The sequence below is a fragment of the Rhynchophorus ferrugineus genome, unplaced genomic scaffold (genome assembly GCF_030347505.1).
Source record: "Rhynchophorus ferrugineus isolate W39M unplaced genomic scaffold, kcgeb_rfMv2 rfM6, whole genome shotgun sequence".
Lineage (NCBI taxonomy): Eukaryota > Metazoa > Arthropoda > Insecta > Coleoptera > Curculionidae > Rhynchophorus > Rhynchophorus ferrugineus.
Window position 1 is genome coordinate 34,063,948 of NW_027472585.1, and position 18,707 is coordinate 34,082,654.

At 32.8% G+C, this 18,707-nt stretch overlaps 1 protein-coding gene across 7 annotated transcripts in view; it reads right to left on the reverse strand.

Annotated features, from left to right (window-relative positions):
• The window catches only part of LOC143198090 (irregular chiasm C-roughest protein), a 314,080-nt gene that overhangs the window by 83,116 nt on the left and 212,257 nt on the right, over window positions 1-18,707 (reverse strand). The gene's annotated exons all lie outside the window — the stretch shown is intronic.

Genomic DNA, 18,707 nt, shown 5'->3' on the forward strand with positions numbered 1-18,707 from the left:
CAAGATTAAGGCGTGTTCAAATGCATCTAACAAAAGGAACCAAACAAAAATATTAATTCGTTTATAAATATCTGGGAAATGCAGCCAAAAAAGTTTGTCTTGGTTTGAGGGGCATCAACATGTTATCAAAGATCTTCTCTGGCTAGCAAAATCGCCAGAACTTAACGTAATTAAACCGTTATATGGAACTTTAGATAAAATATGAATTAGTTTTTAGATAAATCAATGCCGATTTTCCACAACTAATTTAAAAAAAATTGTGTAGACTTCCATTTTAGCAATTCTCTCTAACTAATTATTTGTCTTTGTTGGTTTTGTCATTTATATATTCTTTACGGAGAATTTTTATTGTTCTTATGCTGTTTTTAGTCTTTGCTTATTCTATTCTCTCCACTTGTTTTATACTTTAATATCGTTACCATCTTCTTCTATAGAAAGGAAATTTAAGAGTTCTTAACTTTATCTATTTTTATATTATTCAGTTCACTTTCTGCTTAATCTCTATCATTACTTTTGTTTCATATTCTTCCATTACGTTGTTACATATTTTTAGATTATTTTGAAGGTGTCTTTTTTATATGGGATATTAATATCCTTAGTGGCCATGTAAGCAATATGGCATAAAAACGTCTATTTTTTAATCAATACTTTTTTTGTCGGACGACTTTAAATATTCTTCACCATATTTCCTCACTGTTGAAAGTCTCCCACAATCCATTCTGGCCTCGGATATCCAAAACTGATTGTCGTACCTTAACTATATAACTTCATCTCTAATACAATTTCGGAAGAAAACATGGAGAATTTAAGCATATCATTTGAAAGACTAGATTATAGATTTCAGAATGTGTCCAAGTCTTGGAACCACACAGAGTATCCGAAAAAGTAGGATTTTGATTTTGTATTGTACAAGTTTAGTTTTTCTTTTAAATACATTTTTGTTTTTATTTTACTTCAAAATTCATTACTGAAATAACTTGTATTATACCAAAACTACAAAGGGTACGCAACATATATAACGTCCAAACTACGTCCAATCGTATTTCGAATCATCGACCCAGAAGATCATCTAATTTCCGCCGTATAATGTTGATCTAATAATAAACAGGCGTTTGGATTGCCCGTCAAATGTTACTGGTGGATTGCCAGACGACATGTCAATTATACATCATTTGCTGTGCTTTAGATGCCTTCAGGAATGTATACTGTATTGACAGGTTTGTTTCCGATAAATGGTTTTACAGCGGGAAAGTTTCATTAACACATAATAATTGACAATTCAACTGGTTGTCGTCGCCTTTTTATTTTATTTCAGTATAAAATTATAAAACAATTGTATTCAGTATTTTACATTAGTTTTTATAACCAAAAGAAATTTTGATAACAGCATTGTTCTTTTAGTAAGTTCCGTGGCTTATTTTTCATTTGACTTTTGTATACTTGAAATGTATGTTCAAGAATAACTATAATTCTATATATCTATATATTGGTAAATTTGCCTCCTGATTCCAACCGTCAAATTGCCAGAGTAACAAGATACAGTTGAAAGTGTGAGAATAAGGACAGACGTTACAGAAATGTTGTGATTTTTACAAAAGTTGATATATTATGGTAACTATCAAGCGGCTTCGGTTTTTACATATATCTACATTTTTGAGAATATATATCTTACTAAAAAAAGGGACTTAAAAAAGTACGAGTATATTCATTCGCCAGTCTATTCATTAGCATAAAGTTTTTACTTGCTTAGTATAATTCTTACTATTTATCTTAATATATGACAATATTATAAAGGACAGTGTGAAACAACTCAAAACCACAACAAGATACCAAACAAAGAGTACAGAATATGTGAATGTAGGTGAGTTAAAATCTAAGAGCTTAGAGATTTAAAATACTTTTTCGAAATGATCATCAGTATGGAATTGTGCAAATGTGGTAAGAAATACTTAAATTTACTAAAAATTAACTATATTAACTATATGAAATATTACTACATTCGGAAATGTCTCATGATACTACTCCATCAGGTACAAAATGTTGGCTTTAGTTTCAATGATTTAAAAATAGCGATTTGATGCTAATAATAGAGAAACAGCCTGGAGGACTAATACAGTTGGAAAATTCTCAAAGAACTTTCGATTCTATTTTCAGACGCTTATCAGACGTTGGAAAAGCTTCAAGAACAGAGAAAATCGCTACTACATGAATTTACTAAAAAATAAAACATTTGGAGCCGTTTTCACGCCGAGTTTCATTTATGGTAGGCAAAAACGAGGAGTTTTCTGTGGCGTTTTGTGATTAGCGATGACAAATAGAACTACTACGATAATCATCAGTGCAAAAAGTCATGGGTTGGTACATAGTCATAAAATCTTGCTTTCTATATGGTGGGATTAGCAAGGTGTTAGTGTAGAGCTGCTAAAACCGAATGAAATTGTCATATCGACATGCTATTGCCATGTTACCGGAAAATTATAATGTTATACCTATTTCTCTTAATGTATACATACATTTGTATATATATATATATATATATATATATATATATATATATATATTCAGATGAGTGAATGCATTATTTTAACTGTTTTAAGCGAGTTGATTGATGGTGAGTCTTTTAGCGAAGCTGTTTACTTTAAACATGTTAATGTAAATTATCGGATGATCTGGTTAGTTTGGAATAGTGGAAATGTGGAGGCAAATGTTCAATTTAACATATAAATTGGACTATCCCGCCCGTTCTATCCGTGTACGCGGCTTCGTTCCGTCCGAATTTACTGAAAACAAAGTTTTCGCGTTGGTCAGCATTAAACGCGGCCGTTTTATCTTGCGGTGGCCAACCCTTCAACTTGTTGCTGCCGGCCTTTAGCTCTGGCAGTAACTTATGGTTTTCGTCGCTACAGCACAATATAAATCTTAATGGGTCTTAATTCAAATAAAGCGCACTTTTTACCGTGTAATTTTAACGCGTAACGATTGAACGTCTCGAAATTTACAACCCATTAAATAATTAACGTCAAAAACCCTCTTTATTTCAATAGTTTTAAAATATTAATATTCTACGGTGGTGAGCCGACAGAATTTTTATATGTAACTGCTTGTTTAGGCACATTTTAATTAAAACCCAGGTCAAATTCAACAAAACAAGATTACGTGTTACTAATTTACATTACTACATTTGAATATATTGTCAACTGTATTAATTGGCAGAATTTGAATGACAAAAAGAGTTCAAAGACAATGAATTGTAAGACTTATTGGAAAAAATCAGCTTAAACTTTTAAATAATGTTCAGATAACATAGAACTTGATTAAATTAAGTGGTTCCAGACGATTCATAAGGATATGAAATATATATATTTTTTATTTATTATATCTTATATTAAGCTTAGTACAATCTTAGTTTATAAATTAATTTATTTCTACTGTTCTGCTGTACTCGCATTAATACACAAGCAAGACGAGTACGGGATTAATATACCAGTATGTATTTCCTAAATTAAAATAAAACTAAACTACTTAAGCGAAAGTTAAGAATACACTTAGAAACTAAAGAAGTTCGTATAGTTAGGTTCTGATGATCTTCTGATTTCCTGCGTGATGTCCAGTAGCTGTATTGCTACCACGTTGCTGTGACATAGCAACTTTATTTCATGTTTTAAGGCGAAATCTTAGATGACTTCATATATTCATTTGATTTCGAAGTCATCGTGTAGCTCTCCGTTGATAATTAATCGTAGAAGTTTGTTTTGGGTGCGTTGGATCAGTAGCTGTTTTGAAGTTGGCGTTATGATTGACTGATAATCCAATCTCTTTGATTTTAGATCAAGGTGAAAGTGTGTTCCAGAAACTACCCAGGCTTACTTGGCTTTCAGTCTAATCTGCTCTGTTTTTTTCTAACATGATGTTTTTAATTTAACTTACCATCGAGATGTATTCCGAGGTATTTAGCTGATTCTGCTTGAGCAATCTGACATCCTTCAAGTGATATATTAAGGTTTTTGTCACATCGACGCAACGCAGAATTTATATGATCATCCCCATTCTCTAGTCCATTTTTAGATCTTGATATCCAAAAATTAGTAAAAATTGCTACTGCTTTAACATCACGGTTAAAAAAAGGAGTTTCTGTAGCGAGTTGCGACTGGCGATGAAAAAAGTCATGGGTTAGTCCAGGAGAGACATTCACAGGACATTTTGATAATTGAATTATGATTATTGAATGTGAAGAATATGAATTATTGACTAAAGTCATAAAAATGCACTAAACTTTAACGAATGTGATAACATGGCAAAGTATTTTATTGAAGCGATATCCGCACATTTTAATAGTTAATTGCTATTTTAATAACAAGTATATTATTAATACATGATATTCAATTTTTTTATTAATACTTTTACTATTACTATAAATAAAATTAACAACGTTTTTGCCCACTCTAAACTAAATAATGGCGTTTTTGGTACAATTGTTATGATCGTTGCGTCTTTAGTTTACAAGAAATATCAGTTTTAAATAATTAGCAACAATATATCCGGTCTAGTCCACGTACTTATACAACACTCGTATCTTAACTTCGTGTTGTGACGCTATGATCCCATTATTGCGATTTATAACTACATACATTTATAGTCATTCTGAACTATATCCCGTTAGAATAACTGCAAGAGTTTCAAGTACTTGGTAAAACAGGGGAAGAATAAGAAACGGCGTCTATTGCTGAATAATAAAATTGAGTCGGACAAGCTAAAATTCGGCTACTTTAAACTGCAAACTTTTTTCATTTCTTCTATACGTTACCGCGTTCACTGACTTCATGACTCTAGAAACGCAGATAACAATGATTTTGATGTGAACGGCAAATTAATTCCTTGAAGACTTCTGTGGCCGACGACCTTTTGTATGAAAATTTCAAAAAGCCAAGATCAAGATTATAAAGAGATAGAATATTGCAAGCCCAGCGTTGTTAATATCAGCGTATTAGTTGAGAAGAAGACATTCTCGTCAAGCGCCGGATATGGATAGATGATGATAGTGTCAAATTACAGTCCTAAAATATTTTTTTATGTATTTTAATTGTCTTATTTTCCTGCTTAGTATTCGGTATGTAGACGTACTGTGGTAGTGGTCGTATGTAGAGACTTAACAGAACAAGACGAAACCACAAACCCGTAGAGGCATTAATATTAACCTGATTTAATTACCGTTGATATTTCCAACCGAAATTTTACAAAATGTTTTAATAGAAACGAAATCAATCTTCAGCGTAATATTACATAATCCTCGCGGACAATAAGAAGAAGGATCCCCTTACGAAGAATGAAATCGTTTGTCATCTCGTTAACCTATCACCTGTCGTGATTTATGAACAATCGAATGGGAAGGCGCGAAGACGCGGCAAACTCTTCAATAATTCATCGAATTTACGTGACAACTAATACATGCCTCTACCCTCTGATTAATTAATCAAATGGGAAGGTTCGATTACATCAACTTGTTTGCCTTACGCGGCGATATCTGAAGCCGCATCGTTCAGGTAAAATGGGAAATATTTTACGAGTACGTTACATTATAGTTTAATCTATTTTCAATTGAAATCTGTTAAAATGTTGATAAAATGTACTGGAATTTTCCACTAAACTATTAGGATGCTTATTATTAATTTTTTTTCCAAAATATTCTAATTTATCTATTAATTAATATCGTTTGTTGAAACATTTGAAACCTAAATGATATACCAGCTCCTGACGGGTCAGCTGTCTACTTGTATATTCGAAAGAAATCACTGCTCTATCAATCATATCTTAAGAGAAATCAAGATCACTGACAAACATTTTCTCTCTTCAGAGTCAATAACATAGATATCCTCCAGAGGTTCAAGAATAAAGTGTTGCGAGTCATCGTCGGTACCCCATATTACGTGTCCAACAAACTGATTCAAGGCGATATCCCCTCAGAACCTATAAGGAGTGTGATTCGAAGTGCTAGTGTGAAGTACTCTGAAAGACTATTAGTGCATCCCAATGCACTCGCCAAAAACAGTTAAATGTGCGTGATGACAGTGAAGTGCGTACACTCAAACGCAAATTACCATACGAACTGGTTAATAGACACATAGAGTGAAATTTAATAATTTCTAGAATAAGTCACAATAGTAATTAGAATAAGTTAGGATAGACTTTAAAAGAAGTTAGAATAGTATCTAGAATAAGATTTAGATTATAAGTTATACAGCAGATCACTTACTGAAGTGATCTTCTACACGTTAGGATGGTTATATTATATAACGAAATCAAACAATAATACTTATTGCCCACGGGCAGATTGTTGATGTTCCAAGAGATTAATAAAAAAAGAGAGTCAAACTTCTTGACTAACCGCAAGAGAGGCAGTGGTTTTTAAGAAACAAAATTTAGTGTAAAAAACTATTTAAAGAAACAAAACATCTTACACAACTGTTAAATTCGATGAATTTGATATTTCTCTACATAAAATAATAATTTCTGTTTAGTATTATTGAGTTACTCTGTGTATACAGGCACTAGTTATGCAACGCTTAAAATAACATTTTCGACATTCTTCATTTTTGTTCTTTCATACAAAGAAATTTACTGCTAAAATCCATAAAATACATTTAGAAACATGTATTAATGCTGCTCCGTTATATTCCAATTATCGGTATAGGTTTAAATGATTTAAAGTGTTGATTTTGATATCAGTGACACTGGAAGGTCTGAAGGACAAGACAAGAAATTGCGAAATTTATCGTGTTTTCGTCCAAACTCATATCGAAATCTCAAAGAACTTCCGTACAGCTTACCAGTTGATCAATCAATTGTTTTCAAACGTTTACATGGAAAATGGCAATCACACGATTTGGGATCAGCAGGGTGTAATGAATGATAGTGAAACTGTTCTGTTGTGAATGAATGTTGTGAAACGTATCGTTGAACGAAAGACCAGCTATAGTAAATAACAGAGGCATAGTAATCTTCTTGTACAACAGCTATACACCATAGGTTGCAAAAGTTGTGTAGGATGCAGCTGGAATGGGAAAGTATGCTATACCCAGCGTACACTCACCAGATATAACACATTCTGATTACCACCTGTACAGATCGAGGCGCCATGGCTTGTCAATATCATTGTTGTTAGAAAGATGGGAAAATTGTACAATTTTTTAAGTGAAAGAATTGATTATACCACATGGAAGCATATAATACTTACGCGGATATAACAATATAATTAACAGTTATTGCTGATCAATAAAACTGCCGAAAAAAAAAACGAAACTTCAATTTTAAACGATATTCAATGCATGAAAAATCGAGTTGGCGACCGGGAAAACTTTTCCAGCACGGCCTCGTAAAGATGTCCAAGAACAAAACCGAATTCTTTCGATTTCGATTTGATATATATAAGAACTTTTTTGGAATCGTCCTCCGTCGGAAACGAACGTCGCAGATAAAACTAGCAATTTTATATTGTATTTCGGATTATCGGCAGCCCTTTTGTCGTGTTAGCCGAAGGAAAAAATCCTCACGTCTCTAGAACGTCCTGGGAATCAAAAGAATTTATTCCCGACAGTTTCCCCGTCTCACTCGAGCGGAAAATGGCATATTAAACTAGAAACAATAAAAGTAGTTTCGACGACAGGTAGGAAAAATAGGACAGGCTTCTTAAAACAATTTAAGACTAAATGGAAAGATAAATGGTATGCAAATGCCTGGCGCTTTAAAGGTTTCCTCAGTTTCTAAGACAGAATAGTTGATGTACGAGGTAAGGTTGAAAATTAATTATCACAGGTTTATAAAATGAAAATGTGATTCCTACTGATTATTTCCTGTGATTCAGCCGTTTATTATAATATGCTATTAAGAAATCTTATAAATCTTAAATGATATAATTATTTGTAGAAATCCTATAAATCTAAAAAGTTATAATCGACAATGACTGGAGTATTATGTGAAAGCGTTTACAACCATATTTGGATATCTAAGAACTATATTGTTATAGGTTGAAAAACTGTTCGATGAGTACCAATGAGCAAACAATATCAATTCGAATTCTGAAGAACTCAAGTTGAATCATGACTCCTAAGTATGCTAATATTTTTCTCAATGAAGGAATAGATATACACTCTTAATAATATTTATATTGAAAAATCAAATATATACTTTTGAGGTCTCAAAATTATATCGTATAACGTACTTTTTCTCTGATTTTTCTGTTTGTTTTTGTACATGTTCGACAAGTATGTAAATATTAATTTTGTTCTTTTTGTGTTATCGTCAGAGTTGTATAAATAATAAATCAATGTTGTTAATAGTAAGGTTCATGTTAAGTATATTGTACAGAAATGTACACCTTCTATACAAACAGATATCTTATCAAATATATAGGTAAACGGCGTATTCTAATAATAATGTTATAATAATAGTATGAAAATCAATACTATTATTATTATAATACATTTTAGTGAAGTAACTTCTTATTGTTTATTTCATCTTGTTGTTATTGTTATCTTCTATATTGTATTCTTAACAAAATTCATGATAGGAGTGACTTTTAAATATTTCTAGATATTTAAATAATACGCTTCATAGAGAAATAACCCTAATAAAAATATCAAGACAAGTTTTTATTTTGGAATAGTTTTAACTCTTCAGGGAATATTAGAAACGAGAATATCGACAAAGATATGGGGGTGCCTAAAATCAGTGAAGAAATAGAACGATTTACAATGAAACACGAAACACTCTAAATTGCACTCTAAAAACTTGGAGATATTGTTAGTAGAAGAAAACAAATGCCTTTTGTATTCGTATCGATTCAAATATAGCTAAGATGAACTAATTACCTCTAAAACATTACATATACAAACTAACAAATTATTGATTTCTATACATTTAAGCATTGATCAAAATTACAGAAGTTAAAAGGCATTTTAGACTAAAGCAATATTGTTAGATAGTATAAAACTAGTTGTACAGCATAGGCAATAAAAAATTGATTAGCTTATTTGGTGAAATTTTAAAAAATACATTGCGTTCGTGCTCTTATAAAAGGACCTATATACAATAAAGGATGCTTTAAGGCTTAGTATCGTCCAGTACCCATTTTCGACGATCGGTTGATTTTAATCGCCCCTATACTTTACATGGACCCTTAGGGTGAAACTGAGCTTTTTCGAACTTTTTCAACAATATCATTTTGTGATATTACCATTGGATAGAATCTTCTCTCGTTATCTTTGAATGTCTTTTATTAGTGTACATTAACTTTGGATCAATTTACGAAATGTACTTCTTTGTGGAACACCTGTGGCCCACGAAGTTTTTTTTGTTATATTTATGCGTTTGAAGTTGTTACGTTTAATTTACGAATTCATAGAATCCTAATTGCTCGAGTTGTTACTTTTCTTATTTGATTCAAAGAAAACTGCTATCATAGGTCATGAGTATCATTGTACGTGTATTTTATAAATGTATATTGTAAAGGCTTACATAGTTATTGGTTTCAATATTTTTGGAAATGTCGTTAATAAAAAACGCTTTTGTGAACCGAAAAATAAATTCGAAGTTCAAATCTAAGAAACCATCAATGTTTATGCACATGTTCGAAAAATAATCTGATGTTTGGATTAGCATGAAAAACCCCACAGCAAAAAAAAACTATCTCTGATGTGGAATTTAAATTTCAGAGATTTTAAAAATGCGTAATGGCTCGTTATTTATACGAATTCGCGAGTTCGAATCCCATTTGGTGCATAGTAGTTTTTAAATTATATTTGCGACCAGTTCCCAAGCTGGGTAAGATTAGATGTTTTCTAATTTGGGGTAAATTGATATGGCTCGGTGAATGGAGGTAAAGCGAAATGAAACAGTGGTGTTTATGTGACCGCTATTTATTGAAGTAATATAAAAATGTGGAAAATATAAAATAGATAAAACGCGATGATAGCAGCGGTGTTACCTGTTGACGAGGCTTGGGCAGTCGATGGTGGCACGTCTAAACCAAACGATGGTCGGTTACTGAATGATTGAAAATACTCTTCAATAACGTCCTAGACAAACGTCTCGGGGTTGCCAGCTATTCGTTATCGGGTTCTAGTTGGCGCTGCTGGCACCCCGCCCGTGTTCAACATCTGCGATTATATTTCTGGGTATTTTGTAGACCGTTATTCCACTAAGTAAAATTCGACATGCCTCAAGGTCGCTACACTAATATGGTCTCAAAGTTGGTCACCCGCCAGTCGGTCGCCTTAGTGCCGAGAAGGATAGTTTGATAAGGATAGTTAAGTTAAGCACTAAATCGAGTATAGATAAACTCTAATAGGTAACAGTAAGACCGAAAAACACAACTGTAATAAAAAATATCTTGAAAAATTATAATACAATCAATTTTCTCTAGTAACGAAGCCATGAGTCTAAATAAGTCAATCCGTAATCTATGATTTTTTTTTTATAAATAGTCATAAATCTTTTAAGCAACTTCAAAACTTTCGTATTCGTGTCTGAAAATTTCTGCCACGTTATCTAAAACACTGCCATAACATATTATTATCTAATTGGAATTCCATTGTATAATACATCGACGTAAAAAAATAACAGTAATAAACGTTACTGATTATATTTGATTACACACTGGGTCATATTTTATTATCCCATAATTTCGTTTGTTACAGTTCCGTCTAATATCTTATTCATTGTAGTGGAGGAGAGGTCATTTTGTTTTTATTGATTCATAAATTTGAACAATCCGCCCCCTTTTATTATATATCGTAATTTTCCCCAATACGTGACTTAAATACAACAGGGAGTAGTACTTAAATAAGGTGAAAAAGGATAAAATGAGCGCAGAGGGACGTTGTTGGTTGGAATTTTTATCCTCCATCTTTCGTATTGATTACATTTATTATTTTATTGACAATAATTTATCATATTTGGTAATAAATCCGAATTACACTATTTGATATTAACTTTAATCATTTTACATGAAACTGATGGTGATGCGGCAGTTGTTGTAATGTTTCTCTAAATTATATATAATAAATACGTTAATAATGCACATTAAAAGTAATCAAAATATGGTAAAACCGTTTTTTTTATAATACAATTCATTATCGATTGAATTGAATCGATGATGCAAGAAGGGATTTACGTTAACTTATATATAATGCGTACACAGTATCACGGTGATATGTACAAGACGTGGACAAAATATTATGAACACGTGATATATACATAAAAATTAAAACAGACAACATAAAATGAACACGTCAAAATGATAGCAGAACTCAACAGGAACTTGAGTAATGCTGTTTCGACAGTAAGGCGGGAGTTCCACAGAGCTAACATTTATGGCTACGATTGCGAAACCTTTTATAATGGAAACCAATGTTAAGCTGCACTTGACTGGAAGAACGTGATATGGTCCGATGACCGTTTGATCCGGTTGATTTGAATGATGGATATTTCTTACAAAGGGCCGGGTTTATATATGGAGAGCCCCAAAAGAAACCTATGATCCGAACTGTATAATTCTTATAGTCCAATGAGTCCATTAGCTAATTAGCAAATTCGTAGTATTCAGCTGGTTCTGTCAATCACAAGAATGAATATCTCAACATCCTCAATGACGAAGTTCCTGCTATGACTAGAATATTGCCTCTAAACACTGCCATACTCCAAGATGGCAATGAGCTCATACACACAGCCCAAAAAGATCCAGTCTTGATTTGAGGAGAATCATCAAACATCTTCCCTGACTAACTCAATCGTCAGACCTCAACATAATTTAATTTTAGAGCAAGACGTGTGGACTTCCATCTCATGCCATCGTCATTAAAGCGTTTGATACGATACACCACTGAATGAAGCTAGTGATGCTAATTTAGTGTATATTTTTTCTTTTATAGTAATTTAATTTCACACGAAATTATTGATTCAAGAGATCGTAAGGCATTGAACATTGTTTTGGCGTTATAGAAATAATAACTATATTTATAGCAAACTATGAAATCATTGGAATAATATATGACTCAAGGTTCAAGAACATACGTGATTTTGATGCCATATACCTTATGCCAGATCGTATGATAAATCTTTCACAGAACACTCGCTGTTCTTTCTGACTTATAATAGAACTAGACTATTTTTGAAATTCGAAGAATTAAGATGTAGTGGCATCATAAAAGCCAGGATGAAAAATATAAGTATTTTTACTATGAGAGTAGTTTTTATATCTTAAGGTTCTATTAAAATAATGTTGACATTTTTAATAGTATAAATACTCATAATATTTTAATAGAACTTATTAGTGCTAAAATTGTATACATCACTGTATATGATTATTGTGATTTGAGAGAATATACCACTAATAACACCGAATGATGCTAGTGAGCTACCTAGTGGCAGTTTGAATGATGTTGTTAAAAGAAATGACAGAAAAATAATATAATCATAATACATTTTATTCGAAAATATTCGTACAGATGGTTCAGAATTAAGTATAAGATAAATTAGTAGGAAACGCTATTTTTTTTATCATATGTTGCAGGCCGAATTATATTAATAATTTTACCCAGAAACTCTGATCGATTTTAGAACACTATTTTTGAAATTCGAAGAACTAAGTCTGAATGCATTGAAAACAAATAAGAAAGTAGCAGAAGTATAGTATTTCTATTTTAAAGCTTGACATTTTTGGCTGTATACATAATCAGAATGCTATGGCACTATAAAAGCTATTTGAGTTATATATAGTATTTGGAAAAAAAAAAGTTAACCAAACCAAACTGAACCAAAAATTTATTTGGAAAGAAGTGAATCAACTCAATAAAATATTTCGATGAAATGTATCAGTGAATCATTGATACTGAAAAGCTGGCTATAAACATCATAATGTGATGAGATTTTCTTTGTTTAACTGAGAAAATCTGTTTCATCATCATAAATGCCGAGATCTAAAAGTCATTCTTGTTTTGGACTGAAATAATATATTTCACTTTGATATGCATGAAGTAAATAATTAAGTATAATGAAGTATCATATAATTTACCAATAATAAAAAAGGTAATTGGAAATACATGAATATTATTTATTATACGGAATTATTTTAAATGAATCGAAATTTATAGAAAACATCTGCAACTCAATATTTTTGCTTCTGTTCGTAAAAGTTATATATAAGTTTAATATAAATAAGTTAAAACATATATTTGTTGATGTTTTAACATTAAAAATAACACGAAAGTATTTTCGTAATTCTATATTCCTGTAGGAGCGAATAAGAATAAGACAAACGAAGGAAACCGAACGCATTTTAAAATCATTAAATTTAGAAATATTTAATTTTACATAATGATTTCAATGTTATTCAATCGTTCGTTGTTTTCCTTTTAGATGTTTGGTAGTGAAATACTTGCCGATGTCTCAACACTAAAAATAGGATAAGAATGTTCTTGTAATTCGAAGAAGAGCACGACCGAACGGAGGGAAATCAAAAAGGAAAGAGAGGGAAAAAAACGACGACGAAAATGTCGAAGCGAACAGACTTAGACATGGCACGAGCCGAGGCGGTCGTAAAAATAAGATTCCGAGTCGTAAATACGCGATTTTACTTTTATTTTTTTCCCTGGGACAATGGTGGCATTTGTCAGATTAAATGCATTTCAGAATTGAAAGTCGAGTGGGAATTAATGTTCTTTTACAATGCTGTCGAAGACGAGGCGTCGGGAGGGGCATTTTGGCGTTAAAGGAGGGATTACGAGTAAAGCTGGAAAGGGACAAAAATGACTAATAGTTTTGTCATCGTCATATTGTTTCAGTTCATTTACCATTTATCTTTGTTATCATTTAAACAATTTATATGTTAATCGTCTTAGCGAACATTTTTGCACTACAAATAAATTCCAATAAAACGAAATACGCTTAAATCAAGCAACCAGGATTAGCTGTCAGTTTGGCGACGAAAAACACGTAAACAAATATTTTAGCCTCTGACCGACGCGATGCCAGCCTCTTACACAGTAGATTATTCGTCATTTCGTATATAAACCAACTATAGACTCGATAGAAAGAAATTTTGGTGGCGTTGTACCGCAAAATGCCGACTGGCAATTTTGAATTGGAAGACAAGTTCCTATATTTTACTTTTGAAACGATATTAAAACTGAAAGTGAGTGTGTTAAGACGTTATTAAACGAAGTTATTTTATTCCAAACAGTGTTATTTAAGATTTTATGTTATCTTCGGTTATTTCCGTACTGATGGAACTATTCAAGAGTTATGAAAACCTTAGATATGAAACTGTTTAATGGCCGGCTTGGTGGCGCAGTGGTAAAGGCGATGGGACGGTCCTCCTACTGTTGCGATAGCCGCGGGTTCGGATCCTGCTGGAGCATTGTCGTCAATTTATGTTTGTGAATGTTAAAAAATTGTGAATGTTCTAGGCAAGACTGTAAAATCCGTCAAGGAAAATGATTCCAGTCACGCCAGTAACCAGGCTGGGTAAGACCGGATGTCTTCTGGGATGATTTCTAAAGTTGGTCACTCGCCAGTCGGTAGGCTTAATGCTAAGGACCGTGGTTCGTTACCACGTTAAATTTTAGGCCCAGTCCAGATAAACCAGTGGTTGGTAAAAGGAGACTTTAAATATATATAAACTATTTAATATAGTATTTAACATATTTTATATTTTTTGTACAGTGAACAACTGTGGAATGTGAGAATTGCTGTATCGGAAGGTTTTATAGGAAGAAAGAAAAAACCCAACATATATGAAAATTTCATGGGAATATAGATTAATAAAATTCGAGAATATATAAAAAATATTATATATATATATATATATATATATATATATATATATATATATATATATATATATAATTAATAGGCCTCTGGAGACATAGTATATCATTGAACTAGAGGTAATTCTAAAGATTATTAAGATTTTCCTACGTGGGACATAAGACAAAGTAGAAAGCAGCAGATGAATGACAAAGAAACCAAAAACGCGGAAGTAAAGTTGAGCTATCTGCAAGGATGAGATCGAAGAGTGAAATAAATAAGCAAAGAATGATCTTAATTTTAATAAGTTCCAATATTTTAATCAGCCAGGTGTATTTATTGTTTCTGCAATATATATTTTAGGTGGAAGTGTATATGGATAAAAGATAAGGACTATATGGATAAATAAATGAAGTACTGGTAATGTGCAACAGTTGAAATGGAACTATCTAAATAATTTGCATAAATGGAACACATAGGACAAATAGAAGATATTATGAATTATTAACAGTAAATGTATAAAAACTTTAAGCATTGATACATATTAAAGCGTTTAACGATTTTTGTAATAAGATATGTGATAGATAGCAGTATCTATTTTATACGAATGTAATGAACAAAAATTATCCACAAGAATACCCACCATTCAAAAATACGCACAAAATCGAATATTTTTATTATAATATTATGTATACTTTATTCTTATAAATTAAGCTAAAATGGACGCTCATAATAATAGCGCCCATAATGTGGAGAATACACTGTCACGAGGAATCCTTCATTATCCATGCAATCTTTTACATTAATTATCTAATATGAAACAACGAAATTTACTTCAAATATCAATAAAACTATCTACACACATTGTGTATATATATAACAATGGTTAGAGCATTATTACCATTAAAGTTCAGACGATTGAAAAAAGGGACAATGAAGAATGATTTCAAAAGAACCGGTATAATCGTACCGAATTAGAATTTATGATAAATAGATCCTAAACAACATCAAAGAGCTCTTTGGAATTCCTGTAAACAGAGGGCGAGTACTTCAGAACGTTAGAATGCTTTAATCTCATACATATTGATAACAAACAAATAACGTTAGAATTTGTTTCCTTTTTTATAGCAGCAAACATTTTGTCGGCGGCAACATACGGCGCTGTTAAACAAGAAAATATTTTAATACTTAATGATTGAATTCGAAATTGAATCGCTCTAGATATAACCCAATTTCCCCCGACAAGAGAAAAAAGAAGGCCTAAGTAATAAAAGGTAATCCCCCATAACAAATATTATATGATTGGATACTGGCTTATAATGCAGCCATTTGGTCGGATCCCAACGATCGAGTCGAACCTTTTCCCTCGCAAAAGCTCGAAGACCAAATTATATTTTATTTCTTTGTATTCGATGGGGCACGCTTCGCCGTCTAATACCATCAAAATTTCAAATTGTTCCCCCGACCTGTCCCTCTCCCATCGCCGACACCATCTTCCCCTTCTCCTCCTCCTCAAAGACTGTAACGTGACGAGGTTAACTTTTGCGAGGCGAAAATAAAATTAAAAGGTTCGACAAATTCGAGACTACTAATCGGGGAGGATTCGTGTTTTTTTTATATTCCGCATCGGAGACGCGGAAGGGGGGAGTGAGGAGCGGTGGTCGGGAATCAATTTTGAAAATACATAAAACGATGTGACAATACTCATCAATTTTTTTGGGCTGGCGTGGGATGGAGGACTTAAAGGTTACTTTTAGACTTTTCGCGACGCCGTCCGAATATTTATGAAAACGTTGGAGAGCGTATAAATACGCTTTAATAGCTTTGTAATTCCGTTTTATCAAGAGGGGCTTTTCGGGATGAAAAACACTTTAAATAAAGCTACATCTCGCACTATGCTCCTTTTGTGGGAAAATGGAAACGACAGGACGGGCTTAGAAACGGCGAAATAACAAACAAACATACAAAAAAATATTTTTAAGTTATCGGCTCTTTATTTTATGTAAAAAAGCAGATTGAAAGAGCAAAAAAACAAACAAAACAATTATAATAAATATAAAAAAATTACTGTAGAAACAACAGGCTAATATGTTTCCATCTTTAAATCTTTTTTTTAACACTTCAGAAAATTTTTTCAGTCCTTATTTCAGAACTTTAATATAGAAGTAACAGGTCAATTGAAAAGGCCCCGATCTGACACATAGATGGCGCTACTAGAATTAAATCCATATGTTTTTTAGTTAGCCCTAACCATCAAAAGATGCGTTTATAAATTTGACAGCTGTCAGGTCATTAGTTTGTGAATTATAACATTTTGAGTGAAGCAACTTTTGTTATTGTGGAAAAATGGATAAAAAAGAATTTTGCGGGTTGATAAAATATTGCCTTTTGAAGGGAAAAATTACAGTTGGAAGCAAAAACTTGGCTTGGTGCCATGTTTCCGGACACTGCCCCTTGAAAATCAACCTGCCGGGATTGGTATGCTAAGTTTACACGTGGTGAAATGAGCACCGACGACGATGAACGCAGTGGACGCCCAAAAGAGGTTGTTACGTAAAAATCCACAAAATGATTTGGAATGACTGTAGTAAATTGAAATTGAATGAAATAGCACACTCTCAAGAAATCAACCGAACGTGTACATCATATATCATTCACGAATATTTCGGTACGAAAAATGTCTGTGCAAAGTGGGTGCCGCGCGAGCTCACTTTTAACCAAAAACAACGACGAGTTGATTCGGAGCAGTGTTTGAAGATGATCAAGCGTAATACACCCGAGTTTTTGCGTCGATATGTGACAATGGATGAAACATGGCTCCATCATTTCACTCCGAAGTCCAATCGACAGTCATCCGAGTGAACTGCACACAATGAACCCGCTCCAAAATGTGGGAAAACGCAACAGTCGGTTGGCAAGGTTATGACGTCTGTATTTTGGTATGCGCATGGAATAATTTTCATTGACTACCTTGAAAAAGGAATGACCATCAACAGCGACTATTACATAGCATTATTGGACCGATAGAAGGACGATATCGCCGAAAAACGGCCGCATTTGAAAAAAAAAAGAAAGTGCTGCTTCACCAAGACAATGCACCGTTCCTATATATCTCCGTATTCTCCAGTCTCCAGATCTGGCCCCCAGCGACTATTTCCTGTTCTCAGATCTCAAAACAATGCTCGATCGGAAGAAATTTTCGTCGATGATAGAGCCGAAACTGAGGCCTATTTTGAAGCAAAAGACAAATCGTACTACAAAAATGGTATCAAAAAGTTGGAGGGTCGCTACAATCAGTGTATTATCACCCTTGAAGGGAATTATGTTGATGAATAAAAAAACTAATTTTGCCAAAAAATGAGTTTTGCTATGGTAGGCCGACGACTTTTCAATTGACCTGTAATATATAATATTCATTGAAAAAGGAGAAAGTTTTAGAAAATGTTTTATAGTTTCAGGGTGAAATGTTAAAAAACTATGTCATGTGTCATGAAGATCACGAAGACTGCGAAACATCGGCTATTTTTTGTCAATTTGCCTACAAAGTGGAAGCCAATAGTTAAAAATTGTGTCAATGGATGGGATGCAAAAATGGGGTTACACTAGAACATCAAACCTTCTAGTAATCCAATCCTGCCAAAGTTCTACGGTTACTTGTCAATCCTTTTCGCTACGTAACCAACGAAGAGCGGCGCGATGACCTCGAAATCACATGGATACGGGAGTGATCCAAGATTTCGCCTTAAAACATGAAACAAGGTTGATAAATTCGACAACACGCCTGAAATCTGAAGATTGAAGCGAACCACACGAACTTGTATGGTGTATATATTTAGTGTTAATCTTAACTTTAGCTTAAGTAGTTTAGTTTGTGGAGTGTTGCATGGAGTTTGAATAAATGACACCAA